A 15,905-nucleotide genomic window follows, 5' to 3' on the forward strand; every position below is an offset into this window, starting at 1 on the left:
CCAAAGCAGTAGAGAAGGGAGCAAACAAAGTATAATGCTAAGCCCTCTGTCGAATCCATTTCATTAAAAAAAGAAATCCACTGACAAAAGGTTATATATTGTGTAATTTCTAACATTTCATTTATTTATTTATTTATTTATATTTCACATTTGTTATTGCCCATCTCCCTAGAAGCGACTCTGGGCTATTTACAGTAAAGGAATAAATATTAATTAAAATACAATAAAACAGTAGACCTACAATTATAATGGCAGAAGTGTTGATTTATAAGGCAACATAATTAAAGACAGTCGGTGAGGAGCTTCGTTTAGCTTGAGACAGCTAAAATGATTTTATGACTCTGATGCTATCTGAACATCTGAACAATACGAAGTGTGAGAAACATCTCCGTCAGAATGAGAACAAGTTCTGAACCCAACCAAAGGAGGCCTGTATATGTTTTGGGCATTCAGTTCACATCATTCCTACAGGTAGGCCAGCCAACATCAATGGCTTGTGGGACTTGAGATCCAGACCGGCTAAATGCACATCTGTCATAGCTGGGGGTCTTAAAAGAGCACCTTGTCATTCACTAAGATCTCACCGCAGCAAAGGGAAAGCCACGCTTCTTTGATAATAGCTTTATTAGGGAGAGCCATGGTTCGATCAAACATTGCTTGATGTCATCATCATCAAGCAGAATAGCTGAGGGCAGATTATGTTACTGGTGCAAACCCTCTGGTGCCATTTGTTCATATTTCACTTGGAAAAATGAATATTCAGGAAGCCCATAGGGAGCCTCACACTGCAACTGATATTACAGCATTCAGTTTTCTACACCAGTCATGACTGCATCCGTTCTGGGCCTCCTCACACACCTTCTTACCTAGCTAAAAAGCTCCGATTTTGCTGCAGCCCCTCCTGATAGGGAATTGCTTTCATCCTCTCAATCATTTGGGGGCCTCTTTTCTGCACCTTCTATCTGCAGCATACTTTTCAAAGGCATGTCTGTCATTGTGGCTGCAGTGCGGCCATCACAAAGCCAAATCAATCTGAAGTGAGCCACCTCCTAAATAAGGGGATTTTTCTTCCTGAGATACAGGACCAGCAGTTGTATTTGGGAATGAAATCATTCTTTCAGATCAGAGTCTGAGTTAACAGCAAAAGCAGAAACTAAGCTTTCCATTCGTTTTGCCACCGAAAGTCATTTGCCAACATTCCTCATTCCAAAATCAATTTGCTTCCACTTGCATCGCTGATATGATTTTTGAAAATGGGCTCACTGAAAGTTGCGGGATCCAGCCCAGCTGCATCATAAAAGGGTGTCTGTGTCTGGAATTCACAGGATAGAGAGTTTAAAATCAATTCAGCAGATCGACAGCAAGCACGGAACAATGATTAAGGATTGGAATAACCCTCATCCCTCAGTGCCCTTTGGCCAGATGCTACAGTACTCTTGGCCCAATCTACCTTAGAGGGATGTTGTCTGGGGGAAAAATGGAAAAGCATACAGACCAGGGGATTGGCTGATCTGAAACTTTATCCACCCATACCTTACTCACACTGGGACCAAAATGACAATTAAAAAAAAAAAATCTATGGAAAAGGATGGAGAATCAGCTGCACTGGATGTCCAAGGTTAGGTCGAACAGTTGTTTTTTAATCAGCTCATTTTTTAAAGAATATTTTAACACAAGTACTTGCAAAACAGAGGGTGGCTGGTACCATCTTGGGAGAGGCATTCTTATTTTTCAAACTTCTTACTTTCACCTATGGGCCTGTGTCCATCTCATTCTTGTACTACTTCACAGAGACCCGATTTCCCCCTCCGCTCAATAATCTACCAAAAATGTCTGTGTTTCCCTGTCTCTTACAATCCATTCAAGGCAGCTGCTTTCAATTATTATCTTCTCTCCCTGCTTAATTATGATACGGTGGTGGTGTTTTTTGCTTTCAACCAACCAACACTACCTTACGAACATTGGAGAACACTCCCATGCCGATTCTGTCAGCCTTTCCAAAATGAAAATATAGGAATATATAATTAAACGAGAAAGCAGACATTTACAATAACACAGAGGTCTTTCTGGGCCTAAAATTATAAAGTTGGATGATAACAAAGTCAAGAGAAGATTGGGCTTACTTGACTTTATCCCATTGCAATTGCAATCCTTTGAGTTTAACCAATTGCAGGATTTTGTTCTTAACTTGCACAGGTACTCCAACTGCCACAGGGTAAAAAACTGAGATACTGTACCCCAAATGTTTTTTAAAATAAATGTTTTGCTAAGCTGGTGTTGCTCCTGTTTCTGCCACTGCAACCCAGAATGTATAAGAAAGATAACTAAATCATGACAACGTAAAGTAAAAATATCTATATCCAGAATGGACGCTGCTCTGAGGAATGGGGTAAATTGCCCATTGCATTATTCATGGTTTTTTTTTAAAACAACTGTGTTCTTAATGAACACCTCACACTAGTTTCTTGCTGAAAATTCCTCCCAGCATCTCAGTTGCTATTTGCTCTCCCCAAATGAAATTTGTCTGGAGCAGCACCCATGAGGGCAAAGAGCGGCTGAGAAGAAGGAAGAGATTTGGGGTAAAAAAATATTATAATATCTGCATTGCATTGGAAGCACACAACTGGACCAAGACTGGCCTGTAACACAGGTTAAACAGCAGAACTGCCGGTTGATTCTTAATTTTACTGCTTTGCTTACCTGTGTAAATGTTTATTCTGTTTTCTCTTCTACCAGCTAGCAAAACGTCTTTGTTTCTTCCTGTACTTTGCAACTAGCTCAGCTCATTACGTTACATGTTTCATAAGCCATAGTTACAGGAAAGTCATTGAGATACTTATCTGTCCATATAGTTTTTGCTGTCCATCGGAGGGAAAGAGGGAAATGGAAGACAATGATGCTGGCTTGTAGAAACAGGAATTGAAGATATGTGTGCTTTACACCAAAGCAATGTTAGGTTGAATATACATAATTTAATTTAAGTGTTATTTACCTGTTTAGATACTAGTCCTCTGGCAATTGCAAAGGCAATATTAAATTTCTATTAGTCTGGTTAAAAGAAATGATTCTTTTTGCAGTCAAGAGACAGTGCAATAATGAGATAGGGAAATGCTTATGTATATATATAAAAAACATCTGAAAGAACCTGGAGTCATTTGGGATACAGAACACAGAAATGTGCAGCAGCTTTTGAATATATTAATATATGTATGTTGGACCGGGATTATGGGGCAAAAATACATTTCTTCTGTCTCTCTCTTCTCCAGTTCCCAATTCTGAGAATTCCCAATCAGCACAGCTTTCACCTGGCTGAGTGAAGGACAAGTCCCATAATGCATTGTATCTCTGTCAGTCTGTCTCCTTTTCTTCTGTTAGTTTTTCTGCACTTAATTCATGCATTTGGAGAATGAATCTGTTGAACTCAACATGTCACCAGCTTCTCAACAGGGTCCTCTTGGGGAGAGCCACGTCTCAGCAGGAGTGACACAGAGCTCAATTAGGTCCATCTTTTCAAACTGTAGAGATGTTGATCTCATTTTAATCACGAGCTTACAGCCAAGGCTTTGAGCTACACGGGGCTTATTAATCTGCTCCCACTCTGAAACATCCAGGGTCAGACACTGTTTTAAGTGTTACCGCTCTATTGTTTTTCTTAACTGTCGCCATCCTTGCACACCCAGAACTCTTGTTATGAAAACTGGAGTTTGTAACTCGCCTGATAATTCCACATCCAATTCGATTCCAAGCTTTCAGCAGATCCTATCATGACAGTTCCCAGCTGTGAGGGTACCAAACAGAGTGGAAATGCCTTAGCGCCACAAGGCTTATTTTAGCCCACCAAAACAGTTTTCCAGTTTGACAAGCCCAATGGTTCAATTAAGGCCATGTCCCCACGAGGGACATATGGTGTCTTTCAGCATCACACATGAACTGATAGAAAGCCTCACTGATGCTACTGTGGTCCTATGATGCTTGCTTGGATGACTATAGAAGACATCAGAAGCTGCAAGTGGGGAAATACGAAGGTAACATGGCTTCCATTACAGAATTTTGCTGCTTGTGGTCCTTTCCATTCAGGGTCTCTGCTCCATGGAAGAAATCTCAAATATGTTGCCAGAAGGATCCAAGGATTTTCCGTTTCATGTATGCTTGGATCAGTCACAGTCACTTCTGTGGGACCCAAGTTAAATTTAAGCAACACAGGAGTGCGAGCTTAACGCCCAGAGCAGAATGCAGGCAGGGATCAAAATAAGGAATGGGTGGGAAAGTTGTTTAATTCCCTTGAGGAATAAGAACCTATGAAAATCTGCAATCTTTTTCCATATGCAAAATAGAAACAGCTTGAATTTGTTTTTAATGAAAAATGGCAGAAATTTCAACTGACATCCCAGAAGAGGCTTTTATGTACTCAGCTCTTAAAAATCAGTTTTAACCCTCACATATTTAGTGCCTTTCAGAGAAGTTACAAGTACAATTCCCATAGACCTGGCTGATTGCAATAAGAAACATATCCCAATGTATCTTGAAGGGAACCAAGTAAAAAAAGGCAGTAGAAAGTGAATGGGTTTTGATGGCTTACACCTAGAAAGAGCTGAGAAACAAGAGATTGCTATGAATTCATTCCCTGTTCTATTTTAAGTGTGAAGACCATGTTAACTTCTTCAATTTGCAGTAAACGTGAATGCCGTTCATCAAGGCAATATTTATTATCTCCCTGAAGGATGGGAAAGGAATGTTTTACCTTGTGAAGCAGAGATAAAGCCAGAGCTAAACCCCTGTATTCTTTAGCAAGTAATAAACAAGGAACAAAACCAGGGAGATGCTTTGTGTTACTAACTACCTGTTTTTTCACCTCTTATAGCACACAGCATAAAAAGCAAGTCTTAGGGGAAAGCATGTAGTTTATTCTAAAATGACTTGCTTTGACATAGAGGGGACAAAACAAAAAGCAGAGATTATGCCTTCCACGCATTCATGAACCACTAGCTGCATTACTGAGCGGGATCTGGAATTCTTGGCAGCTAAGGTGGAAACAGAAAGGAGGTCAAAAACAGGAGAGATTAAGTAAGATCACAAAAGACTGATCATGATTGGAAACCCCCTGGATGCACATGGTCTCCCCCTTCTCCTCTTCCCTTTACTGGCCCACAAAGCTCAACTAGATCAAGCTGGTGAAGTTCAGGTGCTGCCAGCCCCCTGAAATAGGCCACGTCAGGAAACAGACACCAGATTCCAGAAACGCCACTTGGTTGTTGTGGGGTATGATAGCAGAATCTTGAAAGCCTGCCAGAGTTTCCCTTGGCCCCATCTTATACCAAAGAGAATCAAAGAGGGGTTATTTGGAGTCTCTTTCTCACACTTTCCTCTTTCCCAGGGGACCATAAGGTTTATTGTTCCTTAATGGCTCTTGGTAAAGCTATCTCTGCCTTCTTCTTTTAATCTGGGTAGGTATTTAATTTGCAGAATATGGGAGGATGAATCTCTATCTATTTGACCCACAATGCCATAGACCCCACATAAGAATGCATGGCTCTGACCAGGTTTGTGGTCAGCTCCACCAGCTCCACTAAGAACACATGCCATTAACCCAGACAGAAATACATACAAAGATGCTAATACTTCACCTACCAACCCTCCACCCCCAAAGTACAAAGCCTTTGATCCAATCCCTGAATTAGGGCACCATCAACTCTTTGAGAGATGTATGTTTTCCACACATTAGTGTCAGGCTACAAGCACAGAGTCATCAGACACGGTGAGAAATATGGCACCAGACAAGCACTATTTGTGTTTCAGCAGATCCCATCCAAGAGAGTCCCTGTTTTTCTAGGGACTGCCCAGCTAAAATAGCCCTATTTCCATCACTGAAAATGATGTCTGGCAAGAATGGTGTTTGGCCAGGATAGCTACTGTGCACCCCTACAAGCTCTACCTTTCGCACAATTAACCTGGGCTCTGCATTAGACCTTTTCTGGTATTCTGATCAGAAATGGATAGCTCCTTCAACTGCTAGCTGGCTGCCTCAATGACAGTATGGCTCCAAATCCCCTTGGGCCATTTATCCCATTATCAAACGCTTTTAAGGCAGATAACTTCTTCCTAACATTCAGCTACCACCTCTCTTCCTGTCATTGCAATCCATGTCTCCATGTCCTGCACTCCAGGATAGAATGACAGCAGCTTCAGTATAGGCTGCCTTCTCAGGGGCTTAAGTAAGACAACCCTATCCCACTGGAGTCTTTTTCTCAAGGCCTACATACTCAGTCTCTGCCTGTTGGACTTCCTTTCCGGTGCCATGATTTGCCCTTTTTTGCACCTGCCCGTTTCAGTAGATGATGCCCCCCTGCCCAATTCTAGTGTTGTAAGAGAGGTAAGAAAAGGAAAAAAAAATCTCCGGTCACTTTCCTCTCGGAGCGCATGATGATAAAACTTTGGTCAAGTTTCCCACTTCCCCAGACCTCTTCCAATATACTGCACCTCATGGAGTTGGTGACTGCTTCTGCTGACCAAGCTACATTCCCCACACACAGTTCCACAACCAACTTAAGCCAAGAAACTGACAGCAGATACCCAACAGCCTCTTCTGCACTCGGGGGGAGCAAGAAAGGGGCTACCCATATTTCCAGCGACTCTGTTTGGCAAGAAACTTCGCGGACAAGAGGCACCTTGCTATAGAGCCATGCAAATAAGAGCGGAAAGGAGTAAAAAGACCCAAATAAGGATTTTGAAAGTGAACCGGGGGAAGCTGCAGATAAAATAGGCGAATGTTCTCACAAAACCCGGATTCAGTTCTGGGGAAGTCTATAGGATACTAGACACACTTGAAAGGGAATAAAAACAGCACAGAACTCCATAAAGCCAGCATATTGTTAATTTATGTGGATAAATATATTTTCTAAAAATAACAAGAGAATGCTACTTTTTTCCATGCCAAGGGCAACACTCAAGCTTTAAATAGGATGCCGGAAGCTGTTAGTCCAAAAACTAATGAGTGGGGGGCTAAGACCAAAATTATTACATTTCCTTTCAGTTTACCTACACGGACGTGTTATTAAAATTAAGAAAATACATACAATTACTTGGGTCATGTATTTAAAATCATTTCCCTCTCTTGTAAATATTGTATTTTGACAATAATTTAGGGAAGCCTTTGGGGCCTACACCTAATGATTTCTGTCTCTGCAGTATACACACGTGATTTTATTTATCTTCCTTAACCTACTTCATTCTAAGCTAAAAAGCTCAGGCTGCCATAATCTTTCCTTCTTGGGCTGACAGTATGCAGTGTTTTAAAATACTGTTATTGCCTTACTCAATGAAAACATAAACTATTACTTAACAACTTGGCAACATTGAACAGCAAAACAATAAAAATAGCAAGGAACCGAAAACAAACATTTTAAATTGTTCAGTTAAAGCATTTCCTGAAAACCTCAGTTCACAGACAGGTAAAAAGCTTTCTTTACGGTGAAAAGTTTTCACCGCAAAGAAGGGGGAAAAAACATTCACAAGAGGGCCCAGGCAGGCCTGCATTGGGAGAGATTTCCAGATTTAAAACATTACAAGGCTCATCGAACCAAGTCCAAAACCCAGATCCCACAATGGCCACAAAGGGTTGACAAGGAAATGTCCTGCTCCCCAAAAAGACTTCAGTTATGCTGAAGTTATGCTGTTTTCTCCCGCACCTTTTTATCTTCACAAATATCCTGCGAGGTAGGTCACTGAAAGAGATGAACCGGGCAAGTGCAGCCAGGGTGTTTGGGAGCTAAATGGCTCCCCAAATCTGGGATTCCCTGAACAGATCCTCTCTAGAAACCCTCTGGTTCAGAAGTGCAATAGCTCTGACTGGAGTCTCATCCTGCAGACTCAAGGTAGTTTTTCCGTTATTGTGAACCTCATGCAGAAAGTTCACTTCTCCTCTAGAAATGCACTGCCCTGTTCCAATCTTTCCTCTTGTTGGATCCCTGAAGACAAATTTCTCAAAACGTAAAAATAAAGAGCCTATCGGAAGCTGGGCCAAGAAAAACATATCCCCTTACCTCTTTCAATCTTGTTTTCTCTTTCTTTGGTTTCAACGCTCTCCAAGAGCTCCAATTCTTCAGGAGGACTGGCTTCTCAGGAGAAACAAGCTAGGCCAGACTTCTTCCTTGCAGAGAAAGAAGATAACAAGTTTAAAACAAAAGATTCCCACCCAGCACAGGCTCAGGTTCCAGCTAAGTCAACAGGCACCCAAAGCGGCTACATTGAAAACTCAGTTGCCCAAGCAAGAAACAGCATGCAGGAAATACCGAATTGACAAGACATTTCGGTAGGATGCTGTCTTCATGCTCTCATTTGTTATCGGATCCGGAGCAAAGGACGAGAGAGAGTGAGAAATGGTAAATGCTGTTGCAACCTTAAAAGCTGCAGAGCTGTTCCTGTAGAAGCATGTTGGAAGTTGCCCAACTCGCTTTGGCTTCAAAGCCGGGAAGAAGCCTTAGTACTACAAGACCAAAGAGTATGAGGAGGAGGAGGAGGAGGAGGAGGAGGAGGAAAAGTATAGAGGGAACATACCTCAATTTCTCACTCTCTTTTCTCACTCTTCCTTTGGACAGTTGCAAAGGCTCGCTCTCCCGTTCGCAGACCCAAGTTTCTCCCATACAGAAATCTCCAAAAGGCACGCCCCTCCCACGTACATTTTACATAATGACGGCCCAGAGATTACAGAGCAACTTTTAGCCTCCTTGTTCCAGCTCCAAGGTAACAAGTTCAAAGGGAGGAGGCCAAAGACAAGTGGTGGGGAAGTGCGCTGGCCTAAGGTGGACTCGGTGTGCGTTTTTTTCTTTTTTCTTTTAAACAAAAGGAAACTTGTTCTTCAGGTTGGCAACAGAAAGAAAACTGTTTATTGCTGCATTTGCACACTCCCAGTTTTCCTGTACACTAACAGGCCAGTGATAGGAAAAGGTATGTTCAATTAGCTTACCAGCTGCACATGGGCGGTCTGGTTAACCATTAGCAAGCAAGCCGACTGGATCTGTTCTGGCTTCTGGGATTCCTCATCCTGAACATGTCTGTGACAAGTAATGGCAAAAGTCCTCAAATCTGTCATGAGAAAGAGAGAAGGGGGGCAACACCAGGATTTAATCCCTTACACATGTAAAGGTTAGGTCTGGTGAGTCTGAGCACAGATCAGAAGTGGGGGCCTGGACCCCAATTTCCATAACCTCTGGCCAGCACAGCCAATGATTAAAAGTGATGGGAACAGTAATGCTACAAGGATGTAGATTCCTCAACCACGTGTGAAGGCTAGATTGAGTCCTGGATCTGGGAAACCTGCCACCCCAAAACCAGATTTCTTTTACGCATTTCAGAGTTTCCTCTGACTGCCTCATTGAGTTGCAAGAATATGACAGCTGAAAATCTATGGGATATGTTTACCTACAAAGCGCATATAATCCCAACTTCACTTGAATGCAAGGGCTAAAACAGACTTAACAGGAGGAGGGGAATGAAAAACCTTATCCAGCTCTGCCCACTTCAGTGCTCCCCCCAAAAGATTTGGAAGTTACCAGACACAAACTGGGCTCCAATAAGTGTTATTCTAAAATGTCAGGAAGCTTGACCCTATACAGGAGCGTCCACAGATGTTGTAAAATAGGAGAATGTGAGCCAATGACTCAATAGCACTTACTCCATGAAGGCAGGTTAACTCAGTTTTCTAGGTTCACATAAGATGATGAACCATAAACCAACCATTCAGACAGGGTTCACACAAACATAGATTGAAATGCGACTGGCTATTTTGTAGACTGGTGCTAAGCCTACACAACTGTTGAATCTCTTCTTAAGCATGTATATACAGTTCTTGTTCTTATATACTTACCTGTCATTATTACCCATTTTCAATAACTAGAAAATACAGTAATTGGTCTAAATCCAGAACTGTGAATGCTTAGGGCCCAAGATTCATTGCCTGGTAGGGAGGAGAAATAGGATATAACTGCAGTTCAAGAAGCTTCAACATCTCAATTATTTGTTCATCTCGAAGGGTCCCCAAAACTTCTTCGCTCTGCTCTGAACTGAGAGCACCACTGGTACCTTATGATCAAAACCTGTAAATCAACACACTTCCAAGATAGGGTACAGGAACTACGTAACAGTGAGGAACCTGCAGTCTGGGAAAAAGGATGGGGAAGGTGTCTAGTTAAAGAAGAGAAATTGATCATAACACAAATACATGGAGAAAGTCCCCGAGAGTTACTGTCATCTAACCAGGGGAAAGAATTTCCAAAATTCTTGTGAAGCTCATTTCTGAGCAAGAAAGCAAGATTTATTTATTTATTTATTTTATATTTACTGGATTTCGAGGCCAACCAATTCCAAAAAAGACTCTGGGCGGCTTATATTTTAAAAAATACACAATTTAAAGAAACACGACTGCCCCGACAAAACCACATAAATAACATCCAAGATTATGTCTCTCTCCTGAGTTCCCTGCACTACATGTTCAAGATATAAAAAGGCAGGGAAATGCAGAATGGTATGTATATTTTGCTTTCCTAATAAAAATCTCCTGCATAAAGATACCTTGATTTTCTGCCCAAAATGGGTTTCAGCTACATTGAACTACACGACCCATTGCCAACAATGCTGAGAAATTCATGCACAACAAAACCCAAGGAATCACCAGCAAAGGAATAATGCCTCTCTTTTACCCTAAGAGTTTTCCATAGGTTTTTTTTCCCCAGCCACCATCTTGCCTGCCAAACATTGGCTGCAAATTCTTAGAACTTAATTCTAAATTCTAACTTGGGCCAGTCTAGAGGCTACCATGTTGGAGAGGACATGCTTTCTTAGAACTGCTAGCATAAAATGCTTTGTTATTTTTCCATTCAATCAGTTGCACGGCTTTAATTCTTTGATGGCTGGCCAACCCATGCAAGAGAAGATTGGACTTTCAGCCACAGTCTGACAGGAACTCAATTATATAGAATAATAAACATATGAGATCTTGAGTACAAAGGGCTCTGCAAAACCAGCCACCTGAAGTTCTCCACCCTCCTTGGAGGTGATAAAATTGTTGAGGAGAGGACATTTAGCAGAGTGTCCTCTGTGGCAAAAGCAAGACCCTAAACTGGTTAAAAAAAAAGTATTTTCTCAATAATTTTCTCAGGAAATAACTCATGCTAGTGGAATAGGTCAAGAGAATGTTCAAAAGTCCTCCTCCTATACTAATTTCACCATCAACAAATAGGAAATCAAGTTCCAGACACAACTATGGATCCAGCCTATTTTTTTTTAAATCTGAATCACTCCAAGTTCAACAAACCTTACAGTTCATGAGTTCAGCAAGGCGGATCCTAATAAATTGGTTCATACACTTTGCATCTGTCAATCCACTTGAGAGAAAAAAAGGCTGTGGACTTCAGTTTCTCTCACTTTCTAATTTTTCCAGTCTGAAACTGCATTCCCTTTCACCCAGTTTTCACATCTGGTTGCACAGTTTTAAGGCCACACAAAAATATGTATGTCTTTGGAGCACGTTTTAATATACTCATTTTTGCAAACAATTTTCTCTAATAGTTACATTCATGAATTTCAGTGTACACGAACACATTATTGTGGTGTTAGACTTTTCTCTAACATAAGCTCTTTTGCACACTCGGGATGCTGAGCCGAAGCGCACATCTCAAAATGCCTGTTTACGTTCACATCTTGGTTTAAGGAGAAGGAAGGAAATAGGCTGGAATATCCATACTATGCACTGAAAAAACTCCATCCATCAACATGGCATTAGCCATCTTTGACTCCAAAGTTAATGTCTTATGCCCTACCGCCATCACATAAAACTACAAACCATGGATTATTAGCCACAATAGCTGATTCACACAAAAAACTAAATCAAAATCAACCAAAGCACCATTAAGACTTAGTACAATGTATGTACTCAATTGCAGGCTGCAAAAATCTTGACGACGATTGGATGTCAGGAAAAAGACACCTTAAACTTTAGAAATAGTCTGGAATTTGGCAGCCCAGATCTAGCAGCTCTAATTACCCTGGTTAATGTTTTCCTCACTTCTTGGGGAACTTCAGCTTGGGGGAATCAGGACTCAAATATCAGGCAAAGAACTATCAGCCTGGCTGATTCTGCAGCTCCGAAGCAGCAGCGGTTTGGCTCCTCCGGCTCAATTTCAACATCTGCAAAATGGGGCCAGTGAAGCATTACTCACTTGCTTTTGTAGGAACCATGGAGCCTGTGGTTAAGGAACACCCTCGGCCCTAAACCTGTTCTCTTGGAAGCATGGCCTTAAAATCACAACTTTTAATCATACACACGCAGGCACCTTGTTGAAAGCAATTGCCAAAGTGAAAGGAGAAAACATCTGCAGTTCCTGAACGGGCTTCCGTTCCAACCCCTTGGCATAATCTGGATTTACAGACTCAAGAGGACACAATAAAGTCTGGGTAGGAAGTTACCCCTGTTCCAAAACACCAGTACTATATCAGAAACATTCCGGGCAATGGTTCTGAGTTTGGACGTGATTTGGGGAGGCAAGAAACGAACCCTTCTAGGATTTCATTTTCTGCACCCATAATAATGGAACGCCCATTAATCAAACACATTCTATTGTTATCATGCAAAAACTACAAACATTTCTGAAAACATGGCTTCTATAGAAATAAACCATTTTAATGTCTCATTTAATGGCTGCAGTCCTCCTGTTTTTATTTTCTTGGCAGATAAGTTCTTTCAGAGCTCCACAGGAGGCTTCATCTCAAGTAAGCAAGTCTGGGACCCAGCTGTAGCCAGATGCAAATTTCTCAAAAGGAGAAAAAAAAGAACAAAACTATTCCATCTGCCCCAAGGATACTTAAACAGGATAAAGAGAGCAAAAACTATTTAAATGATTAAGCAGCAAAGTAATAATTCAGGTAAAACAGCTGCCTAGTTCAGGACTGCACAAAATCATGTTTTCTTTAATCATGGTTTATTAAGTAACCCACAGTCGGCTAGGTTCACATATTGTATGAAGTCAAAACCAAACAAGCCACGTTATGGGTTAGGTTAATCTGCAAACACAGCAAAAGCAGTTTGGTATTAGATCAAGAACCAGCTTTAAAACCACCTTAGGAAGAGATGGAAATCCAGTTGTTCAAGTGTGCAATTCCAAACATTCTAATTATGGTCAAGTGTGTTCTGCAAGCCCCATTGGTATGAAGAAGCATTTACATTCAAGTAAAAATACTTATTTAGGCTGCTGATCAGATCTGGGCGAAGTCCCACCCGTGTGTATGTCAAAATGAAATGGGCTATTCCTTTTTTTTCCCCTCAAAAGATTTGCACCATTAGATGAATTTTAGCCAGTGTGGTTTAGTAGTTAAAGTGCTGGATTAAGAGAGGGGAGACTTGGGTTCTTTCTGCCCTCAGCCATAGGTGACTTTGGGACAGCCACTCTCTCTTCAGTCCAGCCTACTTAGAGAGTTGCTGCTCTTGTGGATAAAAATAGGGGGAAACAGTGCTGTGCACACCAGCTTGACCTCCTGTACAAAAGACAGAATACAAATCTAACAAACACATTTTATCCTAATTATGCTGTCCCAGAGATAGCTCTATGCTATCAAGCACAAACTTTAAAATAATGCAGTAACTAACAGCAGAGATCCTCAAACAGTGGATCTTGAGTAACTTGGGTGGGGGGGGTCACAGATTATTAGAGCGGGAGCACTGTCAAAACTCGCTACAGGCTTTGCTCCTTATTTTGGGTGCACGAGCCCCAGGGGCCAGAGTCTGAGAACCCCACTAACATCTATCTTAACATTTTGTGATTAAAAGTCTGTGGTATTTTTCTTTCTGGCCCAGCCCCAAAGACATCACTAGATTCATTAGTGACATTCTCCCTCCAGTTCTCAGAAAATGAAGCTGTTCAGGACTCATGATTTGATGCAGGTCTGCCACCTAGTGAGGTATTTTTGGAATTAAGAAGGCACTACATTTTTTTTTCCATTGGCATGAGGGTCTTGCAGCTACTTATCTAAGGAGAAACGCAATCTTTTCCCATTTGTGCACTTAAACTCAATTAGGGGAGCAGAAGCTGAAGCCTGGGGGCAAACGTTGAACACAATTCCTCCAGAAGACGTCAACAAATAACAAACTTTCAATATATCAGTGGATTTTGTGGCTCTCGATGAAGAGAAAATGCTAGTAATTGTATTAAACTCAGTTCAAATTAAATTAATTTTTTATCTGGCTTCACCCATTTTTCAGAACGCACTCAAGTCCTGGCTGTTTCCACACAACACACAAAGCCAAAGTTAACTGGACCATGGTTTATTGAATTAACCCAGCTCCCTGCTTTCTCACTGAATCAGCAACTAGTCGCATTTTATCAAGCACGTTGTGTGAATCGAGCCTGTGGACTTGGTTTATGGTTCACTATGTTGTACACTCCCAGATTGGGTTGGGCAAACAGCAGGGCACTCAAACACAGGCAAGGGCATCTTGTGAATGCAGCTAATATAAGCAACGGTTCCCAATCCAGGGGCCCTCCAGATGTGTGGAATTCATCTCCCCAAGTGACCATCTGGGCAATCCTGTTCTAATCTACGGCACTTACAGCATTCTGGGCTGGAGTCCAGACTTAGCCCCATTGATTCCCAAAGGTCTATTCCCAAAGGACTATTCAATCCTGGGTGAACGTTTTCTGCTGTGAAGGCTGAAGTTGCTATTTGTTCTGTAAGATCAGGGTAGGCAGTCTTTGGGGGGCACCGTTTGAATGCGGGGACCATGTGGTGCTATGGCTGCTGTGAGAACTTTATTCACCACACAGCTGCCATGGGGGGCTTTGCCAGTCACAAAAGCCCCACACCCGAAGGCAAACTTGCCCTTTGTGATTGATTCTCTCTGACATCCCAGTAGAACCTTAGTGGGGCCAAAGACATTCCTGCCAATAAATATGCTACAAGGAGCTGTTTGGCTTTGCAGCACATCAGCTCCCTAAACTAGCAGGCGCTAATGTTTTCTCAGAGAAGCCCAAAGCACTGTGTTACCTATCCCTGTTCTAAACAGAAACAGCTTTTAATATTGATCCAGCTGTAGTGCAACTCAATTCTCCTTAAGAGCCCTAATGTCAGTTTATTCCACCTTACAGATGTGTTTGGACTCCAATTTGCAGCTTTCCCAGCAGTACAGTCAGCGATGAGGAATACTGGCAGCTAGAGTTTAGAAGAATCTGGAAAGTTACGTATTTCCCACCCAGGAATTAGAAAGAGAAGGATTGTCTGTGGCCCTGATGCTATTCCTGAAATCAACTAATGCTTATGTATGGTATGGACTTGAACAAAACCTTTAAACTCAAAATTTTGGATATTTATCTCCTATTCAGGGGGAAAAAAATCCTCTGAAAACCATACCTCAGAAATTTTTTTTCAGAGAAGTCCTGCTCAGATGCTTCATCCCTGTCTTCAGATGAAAGACGGTGGTAGAAAAATTCCTTTTTCCTGAGCATTCTGGGACTCACTTTCCTGTAAGCTGATGGAGCTAAACAACAACAGTGTATTTTCAGACAGTGTTCACAAGTGTTCAAAGAGCTTATGTTCCAAATGGGAATCTATCTGCCCTGCAGCTCCAGAGAAAACTATCTTTGCAACATTTCCTCTGAAGCAAGAGCCAAATGGATTAACGTCTTGACTTCCAAGCACCAGGATATTCATTGGGACATAGACAATAAGTGGAAATAGCCTCCCACCTCTTGTGGTTACTAACAGCCCTTTAGAGTTTCGAAATAGGGTATTTTGCAAAGAGGAAGTGCTAAATCTGAAAGGGCATGCTGCTGCTTGATCACCTTATGGCGGAGCAGAGATTCAGACTTGGTACCTCCTAACTGGCAGCGCGAGCTCTAGCTTTATGTCCAATGTCCCAAATA

The 15,905-nt window shown here is 41.7% G+C and overlaps 1 protein-coding gene across 1 annotated transcript in view; it reads right to left on the reverse strand.

Annotated features, from left to right (window-relative positions):
- The window catches only part of PLCH2 (phospholipase C eta 2), a 193,373-nt gene extending 184,610 nt beyond the window's left edge, over positions 1-8,763 (reverse strand). Inside the window, exons 1-2 of the mRNA XM_088136706.1 lie at positions 8,554-8,763; positions 8,040-8,146 (exon numbers count right to left, since the gene is read on the reverse strand). The gene's annotated coding sequence lies outside the window, so the exon portion shown is untranslated. The remainder of the gene's footprint in view (positions 1-8,039; positions 8,147-8,553) is intronic.
- Positions 8,764-15,905: the final 7,142 nt, after the last annotated feature.

Source organism: Python bivittatus, unplaced genomic scaffold (assembly GCF_059951505.1).
Source record: "Python bivittatus isolate LINGU-HERP-01145 unplaced genomic scaffold, Pbiv_v1 ctg000090_np1212, whole genome shotgun sequence".
Classification (NCBI taxonomy): domain Eukaryota; kingdom Metazoa; phylum Chordata; class Lepidosauria; order Squamata; family Pythonidae; genus Python; species Python bivittatus.